This window comes from Oreochromis niloticus, linkage group LG9 (genome assembly GCF_001858045.2).
Source record: "Oreochromis niloticus isolate F11D_XX linkage group LG9, O_niloticus_UMD_NMBU, whole genome shotgun sequence".
NCBI classification, from domain to species: domain Eukaryota; kingdom Metazoa; phylum Chordata; class Actinopteri; order Cichliformes; family Cichlidae; genus Oreochromis; species Oreochromis niloticus.
Window position 1 is genome coordinate 8,163,068 of NC_031974.2, and position 9,256 is coordinate 8,172,323.

The 9,256-nt window shown below is 39.9% G+C and overlaps 1 long non-coding RNA gene across 1 annotated transcript; it reads right to left on the reverse strand.

The window, feature by feature from the left end:
- Positions 1-1,683: 1,683 nt before the first annotated feature.
- LOC112847894 (uncharacterized) lies at positions 1,684-2,837 on the reverse strand. Its single transcript, XR_003221727.1, has 2 exons — positions 2,473-2,837; positions 1,684-2,147 (listed from the first exon to the last, which is right to left on the reverse strand). It is a non-coding gene; the product is annotated as an uncharacterized LOC112847894 (long non-coding RNA).
- Between the last annotated feature and the right edge of the window lie 6,419 nt (positions 2,838-9,256).

Genomic DNA, 9,256 nt, shown 5'->3' on the forward strand with positions numbered 1-9,256 from the left:
TAGCCATCCATCCATTTAAACATTATTAAAATAAAGTCATGCAAGACTCAAATGTAACGTCAAGAATAAAACACAGTGAGACATGGTCAAAGAAAGACTCTCTATAAGAAGTCCCACGATATGAGCAAATGTATGTAAGGAGATACTGTAGCAGAAAGGCAGCTTCACATCTTCGCCATGTTGGCGATGACTGGAACAAAAAAACAGACAAACAAGAGCTTTAAGCTTTTCTGCAAATACTTTTCATGTGTTTGTGTTTGCACGTATCTTTTATCTTCTTTACTGTCAGACAGTTAAACACCAGCGAGGCTGCAGCTGAAAGAACAAACGAGAAATGTCTTTTAAACATTACTTTAATGAAATGCTCAATCATGATGAATCAGATTCTCCTGCGTCTTAAGAAAGTAAAAATAAACTAAAAGTAAACTTACTGAAAGCAAAAAAAAAGGGTGAAAACTAGCGTATGTGGATAAATCTGGTATATTTACACGATGAATTCAATACACATTCATATCTGACTCTGCTGCTTTGTCAACAGCAGCTGTGTTGCTTCCAGTCAGTATCACGTGCTGAGCTCTTGTGCCCTCCTCCTCCTTTGCATCCTTTCAACATTTTCATGTACAAAAATGTTGATGCACAAAATCTGCCATAAAAATCCTCATACAACAATATTGTTTTTTGCTTATTTTTTCATAAATGACTCATCATCATCATAATCATCTTTGTTTAGATGCAAGAAGAATCATATAGAAATGAAAAAGGGATAAATCTTCAGACCGAACCTGCTGGGACTGTGTGAGGTCCTGAGGCTAAGAGTAAGGATTTATCCACAGGAGAGCTGCGTTCTTACAAACCATCCCACTGTGTAAACCTGACATCTGTGGAACAGCTGAGCTGTATGATGTGTACAAGGACACAAAACATTATTTACCATCAGATCCCGAGCCCTCCATGTGTTAATCAAGAAACTGCTGCTGTGCTACATCCATAAATAATGAATAAATTAGGAGCTAAAGCTAAAAGGACAGTTTATTTGTACCATCTTCATGTCAACACATTCAAGAACATCACAGATGAAAGAAACATTAAAAACTTCCACACTACATAAAGCAAGAAAAATAGTTTTTCTTTCAGGTGGTTTCAGAAAAAACAAAAACATCAAACAGCTCCAAGACTCTCTTTGAAAGAACTAAAAACCTTTATTCTCATGGTCCAATCATGAGTGAACTCCCTGATGAAGCCTTGTGTGCTAAAACATGTCAGAGTTTTAAAGGTTAAACATGAGTTTCCAAAACGTTTTGCTGGAGAACAATGAACTATTTGACTGAGTTTCAATTATTTACAGACGAGCAAAACCAGGACAGAGAAAAAGGACTAAACTGACTCAGTAAAACGACAGAAAATAAGATCCCATGTAAATCTGTATTATGTAGAAGTTCAGCCCAGTAACCAGTTCAGTTCAACACAAGTTTAAATGATTCTATCTGAACTCTGTGGAGCCTGATCTCAAGCTTTTTGAGTCTGACACTGAAACCAGAGGATCTTTCTGTCTCTTCAGATTCACTGTGATCCAGTGATGGGAGTGATTTCAGCCCTGAGTGATCACGCTGATGTTTGCACAGAGCAGACAATGAGGTGAATGTTTGGGCACATTGGTAACAGTGAAACAGTTTATTAGTAACGTGGGATCGTTTGTGTTTGGAGTATGAACTGAGATTCCTGAAGCTCTTGTCACACTGGTCACAGCTGTAGTTTCTATCCATGTGTGTACGTTCATGCCTGTTACGATGATCTGATCGTGAGAAACTTTTGTCACAGTGTCTGCACTTGTATGGTTTCTCTCCTGTGTGGACTCGTTTGTGTGTTTTAAGCTCACCTGCAGTAGTGAAGGATGAGCCACACTGATCACAGAGGTGCTTTTTAACCCCACTGTGAATCAGTTCATGTCGTTTTAAGTCACGTGATGTGGTGAAGCTTCTCCCACATTCTTTACAGTATTTCAGTTTGTCTCCAGTGTGTCTACGTTGATGTATTTTTAGGGCGGCTTGCCGACTGAAAGTTTTTCCACAGAGGTCACAACGAAAGTCTTTCCCACCACCACAGTGATGACAGGGTTGAGAACTGGATCCATCTGTGTCGCTCTGCTTCTAAACAAAGACACAAAGACAGTGTAAGTCAGTCCTTCAACATTTTCATCCTGAACGTCGCCTGAAATAAAGAGCATCTCTGCAGACGTCCAATTACATTTTACTGTTTCAGTGAACACACTCAGTTTACTGGGCTGCAATAACTACAATACTACCACCATAATACTACAGTAATACTAAAATCATAACTGACATGAAAATCTGAATAATCACTCAGAGCTGCTTTTCCATGCAGTAGAATTGCTAACATGCTAACACAGTTTAATGAGCAGAGTTGTTCCAAACAGTCAGGCTAAAATGACAAGATAACAATATAAATACATACCTCACAGTAACTGCACTTGTAGAGTCTCTTTCTGGTGTGGATCTGTTGGTGTTGTCTCAGGTGATTTGGAGATTTAAAAGTCTTCTCACACAGGTCACATTTATAAGGTCTCTCCTCAGTGTGGGTAAACATGTGTCGTTGTAACTGTGCGTCTGTTATAAAGTATTTGCCACACTGTTCACAGCAGTACACATCATGTCTGGTGTGAATGCGTAGGTGTTTATTTCGGTCCCCTCTCCGGCTGAAAGTTTTTCCACAGATGTCACAGCTGTATGCCTTAATTCCAGAGTGGGTAACTAGATGCCTCTGTAAGTGGCTACTGTGAGTAAAAGCTCTGCCACACTGATCACAGCTGTACGCTTTAACTCCACTGTGGATGAGTTGGTGTCTTTTTAGGTAACCCTTCCAGGAAAAAGACTTTCCACACAAGTCACAGCTGTATGCCTTAATTCCAGAGTGGGTAACTAGATGACTCTGTAAGTGGCCACTTTGAGTAAAAGCTCTGCCACACTGATCACAGCTGTACGCTTTAACTCCACTGTGGATGAGTTGGTGTTGTTTTAAGGATTCCTTCCTGGAAAAAGACTTTCCACACAAGTCACAGCTGAACGGTCTCTCTCCAGTGTGGATGACCTGATGATGTTTTAGATTAGCCTTCACAGTAAAATCCTTCCCACACTCGTCACAGGTGTGTTTTTTCTCTCCCTTTCTTCTGTGAGGTTTGTCGGCCTCCTGAGAGCGCTGACTTCTCGCTCCATGTTGGTCCTGCAGTGACAGAGATACAAACAGAGGCAGTGAGTGAAATGCAGTCGTGGAACAAACTCAACCTTCAAACTCGCTCCATTAACACTAGTTTTAAACCTGAAGGTGGAGTGTGGCACCAAACACCTTAAAGGTCTCTTATCCCCACCTGCTGGTAGTTCTAACACATTACATCCAACCTGGTGTTAAAAATAATTCATGACTGTTCAAACACTAAAATCATGCCCATCCCCCCGATTGTGTATTTAGCCATAACTATTCAGTGATAATAAATCCTATGTTTGTTTATTTGTTTATTCAAAAGGAACCCCATTAGCTTCCACAACAGATGTTGCTCGTCTTCCGTCAAATACAATCACATAAAATATTACACAATAAAGTGGATTCAAGATATCCACATAATTTGGCTCTTACATCCACAGTGAGGTTTCACAATTAAAATATAAGCAATCAATAATAACAATAATAACAATATCAATAACATTGAGGGACATTACACAAATTTCAAAAACATCTCTTACAATATTACAACAACTAAAAGTTCTGTAAATCGGCTTTTAAATGTTCATTGAAGTTTTGAATAGTTGCAAATTCTCTAATGTTATAAGGCAATTTATTCCACTTAAAAGTTGCTCTAAATATAACAGTTTTACAAAATGTTACTTTTAACTCGAGCATTTACTGAATTGCAGTTTGTTGAAAATCGTGTAATATCATTATGTATTTCATCTGGATACTGCAGCTGAGCAAAAATAAATGTGGTGTGTTTAACAGAATTATGTTCTTTATAACTACAAGTAAGCCATAGAATATTTGAGCCAAGAAAGTTGATAATGCATTTTATCGATATTAGTATTAGAGATGGCACGATGCCACTTTTTAATGTCCAATACCGATTCCGATCATCGCTGGAGCACCACTTCCTGCCATATAGGACATCTACAGGAAGCGGTGTCTGAAAAGGGCTGGGAAAATCATCAAAGACCCCAGTCACCCATCACATGGACTCTTCACCCTCCTGCCCTCTGGGAGGCGCTACAGGAGCCTCTGGACTAAAACCACCAGGTACCGGAACAGCTTCTTCCCCACAGCTGTCAGACTCCTGAACTCTGCCTCCTGACATCTGACCCACGTTAAACTCATGGACTGAACACACACACACCCACAACCACCTACACACACACACACAATGGACAACTGTACCCTCAAACACACAATAATAACATGGACTGAACCACCACTCACAACCACCAGCACTTTATATAGCCTCTGTAGAAATTATCCACATATCTCACTTATCTTAACTGCACCACTGTATAATTCTGTGTAAATAATCATTCTGTATAATACGATAATTTTTATTTCTACAACTGTTTAAAACTTGCATATTTCCCATTTCTGTATAGCTGTATATCTCATATTTCTGTATAGTTTTTCATATTTATATCCTGTTCATAGCCTGTACATACTTATAGTTATAGCATATTCATAACATACTTCATACCGTGTACATTATAACATACCATAATAGACCCATTTCTGTAATATACTTACATATCTATATTATTGCTAATATATATTGTAATATATCTATATCATGGCTAAAGCACTTCTGGATGGATGCAAACTGCATTTCGTTGCCCTGTACCTGTGACATGTGCAATGACAATAAAGTTGAATTCTATTCTATTCTATTCAAATATTTTATAGTTCAGCAACACACATCAATCTAATAAACTTAAACCTGCACCATCCTTCCTATTCTGGTATTTTAAAGAGTACTTATCAGAAATATTAAACAACCTAACTAATAGAGTTGCCAACTCCCAGCAAAAATCTCCCAGAACCACCCCCGCCCTCCACCTCATGATGCTTAATCGACATAATCAACTTTAATTTAATACACGTGTAAATCAAATGCACAGAAATAATCAATTATGTTTCTACAATAATTAAATAGATTAAACATCTTTCTTCAACAGAATTGCAGACTGCACAGATGGTACTTTCCCAAAGGAAAAAGGACTATAGCTTACCAGGGTGTAAATTAGACTTAATAGTTACCATATACAGTAATGGATTTCTATACATTTAATCAGATGACCACTTTGGTTGTAAGATTCAGATAATTATTTATTAAAACTTAGTCCTTTAAATGAAATAAAAAGTATTTTTTGTGCCTGCCTTTTCTTGTTAATGCCCTACCTGCCCCCTGGCAAAGCTTTGCTAGACCCGCCCCTGCACAGTTACCAGCTGTCAGCTACTTAGAAAACATGAGAGAAGAAGAGGCAGCTGCAGCTTAAGGACACAGACTAACCCCAGAGTCTTTTTTCCCCCATTCTAGCTGAAGTACGGGACAAATCGCTTCCTTTTCGCCTCAGTATGGAAGAGATTAAGATTAAAAATGCTGCGGTTTGGAAGCATGTAGTGAGGCTCCAAATGCTCCACCAGTTCGCCGACAGGTCTCGCAGACAACAGCCGCTGTATCGAGTGACACATACTTCTCTGATAAGCAAAGCTGGGTTACGCCAAGTAGCGCGTTTTGTGAGGCGAGGATCGGTCCATTTTTAATTAGTATAGTATGAACATCTAATCTGGACGCCTTATTCTGGACTAACTGAAGTCTGTTAAGATCTGTCTTATTAGCTGCTGACCAAATGATTGAACAATACTCCAGATGAGACATTACTAGTGCATTAATGACATCTTTCATAATTGAAGAAGTGATACAGAAAGAGCATTTCATAGCCATAGCTATGCCTTGTCCCGTTTTCTTAAAAACAGAGTCGATGTGCTGAGACCATGAAAGGTGGTGATTTATGGTAACGCCGAGTAGTTTAATCTGGGTGACGTGTTCTAACACTGGCTATGGAAAGACTCAGTTGTGGGCTGTTGACTAATCTGCTTCTAATTAACATAGATTTGGATTTAGATACATTTAAAATCATGCTAATGAGATTCGAAGTGCGTTTCTGAGATACCGACGAGGCCTCCCTTGCAAGTAAATCGATTGATCGCTGTTGCCTTGTTTTTCTTTCATGGGAATAAGTCCTGGAGACAGCGGGGTCTGAGTTTAGACCCAACAGGTTCAGTGAAGAAAAATGTCTGATTGTAACCTGAGGGGGTTTTTTTTACATTAAGAAAAAGGCACCAAACATCAAACCAATTTAAGCCTAAACAGTAACACATGAAAGTCGAGCAGGGCGATATGACCAAAAATATTAACAGTGCAAATGCAAATTCCTCGGAGCAAATGTCGGCCAATTTCCACTGGAAATGCCTTTTGGTTAAACTGTCAGCAAGGAATTTGCATTTGCACTGTTAAATTTTTATATAACTTCAATACACATAAAAAACAGCTGTTTGTTTAAGTGAAAATACATTGATGGGATTTTTAATAAAGTTGTGGAGTTGTAAAGTATTTTGTCTCGTCAATTATATCGTCAGTTATATCATTATCGCAAATTTTCAAATGTATATCGTGATAAATATTTTTGGTCATATTGCCCTGCTCTGTCTGTCACCTTCTGTGTTGAGCTCATTGTTTTCTCTGTAGTGACTGAGCTGAGTCCAAGTAGCTGAAAATGTTCCTCTGCTGCTCCGTCAGACTCTTCTCCTCCTGCTGATCAGCTGGGACACAAAGCAGATCTTTGTTAGGCTCCACACTGCACTGAAGAGTCAAAGTGTCTCATGTGTTCATCTGACAAGTAAAAGAACACATTTTTGGCAACTTGTTGGAAACAAACACAAAAGGTTTAAGCACCAATACAAAATTTAGCAGTATAGCAGGAGAGACTGAGGCCTGTTATTAGAATCAAATGCACAGTGGGCCGACACACCAATATACACACACACACATACACATATGTGTGTGTGTGTGTGTGTGTGTGTGTGTGTGTGTGTGTGTGCGCGTGTGTGTGTGCGCGCGTGTGTGTGTGGTGTTAAATAGGCCTATACTACTGTGCTTTTATGTCGCTCGTAAGGGTGAAACTCATTGTGAAACGTTTGAGAACCACTGCTACAGAACAATGGAGATTTCCGTTATATGGTAACACCTGCAACTCACGTGACGCCCAGAATTGTACAATACTGATGCTTGAGAGCGCGCGTGTGATGCAAGTATGTGTAGAGTGTTGAGCGCGTGATCAGTGGTGAGAAAAACAACTCACGAAACTTGACCTTTCTATACTCGTGGCTCACTTGCACTTCTAATCTATTCGTTTGCACACTTACACACACACAGCTGCTGTTTCCTGTTTTGCTACACTCTGGAGAGCCTCGCCTTTAACGGTCTTCTCTCACAGAGAGCAACAGAAAACTTCATTCAGAAAACTTCGAAAAACTCGAGATTGACTGAACTCAGTTCAAAGTTACCTTGGCACTTACCTTTAGATGTGAGAGGTAGTGATGGTCCGCTTGAAGCTGACGCTCCGGTGCGTGTGTAAGAAAGATCAGCTGCTTCAGAAGCACTGTGTCGAGGCTTGATTCGTTGGGCCAGAGTCACGTGATCAGTGACGTCTGAAGCTTCATTTAGAACGTACTTTTTTTTCTTTTTTTTTTTGTTAAGTTTGACGAGCATCTTGACTTTTGGTCTTTAGATATTAACAGTCCTGGGTATGTGACTTCTTGTGTAACAGAAATGTTACACATAGTATTTGCAGTGCAGCCTTTAATTGCTAGCAATTCACATTTTTTAGATTTAGACATAAACCAGATGCCTCAGAGAAATCACTAATAACACTAAGGGCTGGACGGATTTGATTTGCATTCTTCAAGAAGAGTGGTGTCATCAGCTAGCTGGCTGATGATGAGCTCCTTATCAGCTATGGTGATTCCTTGTAAGCCTGATTGTGTCTCATCGATAATTGTGTCCAAGAACTCTTTACAGGGCTCTAGAGTAACTTTTTGCCATGGGCGCACCGGTACGCCAAAAGTTAGGCGCACACAAATTTTTCAACCGCATCGTTTAACACCGCAGTTTTACATGTGCACTTCTTTTTTTTGGGGGGGGGGGGGGGATTGCAGTCCATACAGACAACATTCATTTCTAAATTATTAACTAACAATCTTGTGCTTAAAGTGCTTTGTCAATATTGTAGAAAATGTTAAACTTAATCATCATCTTGGCCTCCTCTGGCGACCTGTTTGCTGCTGCCTGCTGCTGAAAGGCAGTGGGGAGAGGGGACACTTGGGCAGTGCATTTATTGCAGCATATAATGTGTTTTCTGGATACACTGTGCTTTTTCAGCATTCAAAGTGTAGCCCGGGTATATTTTATGGGGCTTAAGTTTTATTTCTAGTTTTCTTCGTCCCACTCCTTTTCAGGTAATTTTTGTTTTTTGTTTTGTGCACTTTATGTTCAATATATGTATTTTGTTGTGTCTAAAATGAACAAATAAAAAAAAAATGTGTATATATATATATAGCTGAATAGTTATCTTGTTCATTTTCCTATATTTGTATTATTCATAACTTAGTTCAGTGGTTCCCAAACTTTTTTTTGCCAGGCCCCCCTTTTTTACAAGAAAAATGTTCGCGTTTGTGAACTAAAAATCAAGAATGTGGGATACTGTTTGTCCGTGATTTGAACAGCCCAGCGCGTGCTCCCGACGCAGGAAAACTAATTTTGCAGGGGAGACCTACCTTGGCGCTTGTGCAGGTGAAGCCAAAGGGAAGATATGCTTCACCATATTTTCTAGTCTTTGGCTTGGAAGGAAGTTGGTTTGGAAACATATTCAGCTATGCTTCATCTCCTGCTTTGCGTTTGTGTGGGAGCCCCGTCAAAAACCTGTCCACAGTGTCCAAGCGCTCTTTTTTTTTCTTCTTTTCTTTTCATACCGCGCCCCCCCTGCAATGGCTCTGCGCCCCCCCCCCCCTAGGGGGCGGGCCCCACACTTTGGGAACCTCTGACTTAGTTTGTGTTCAGGTGCTTTTATTGTGAAAGGGGCCGAGAGAGGAAAAGAAACGAAGGAGAAGGCAGCAGCCACGAGAGATCGGAGGAGAGAGAAGCATGGGTGAGATG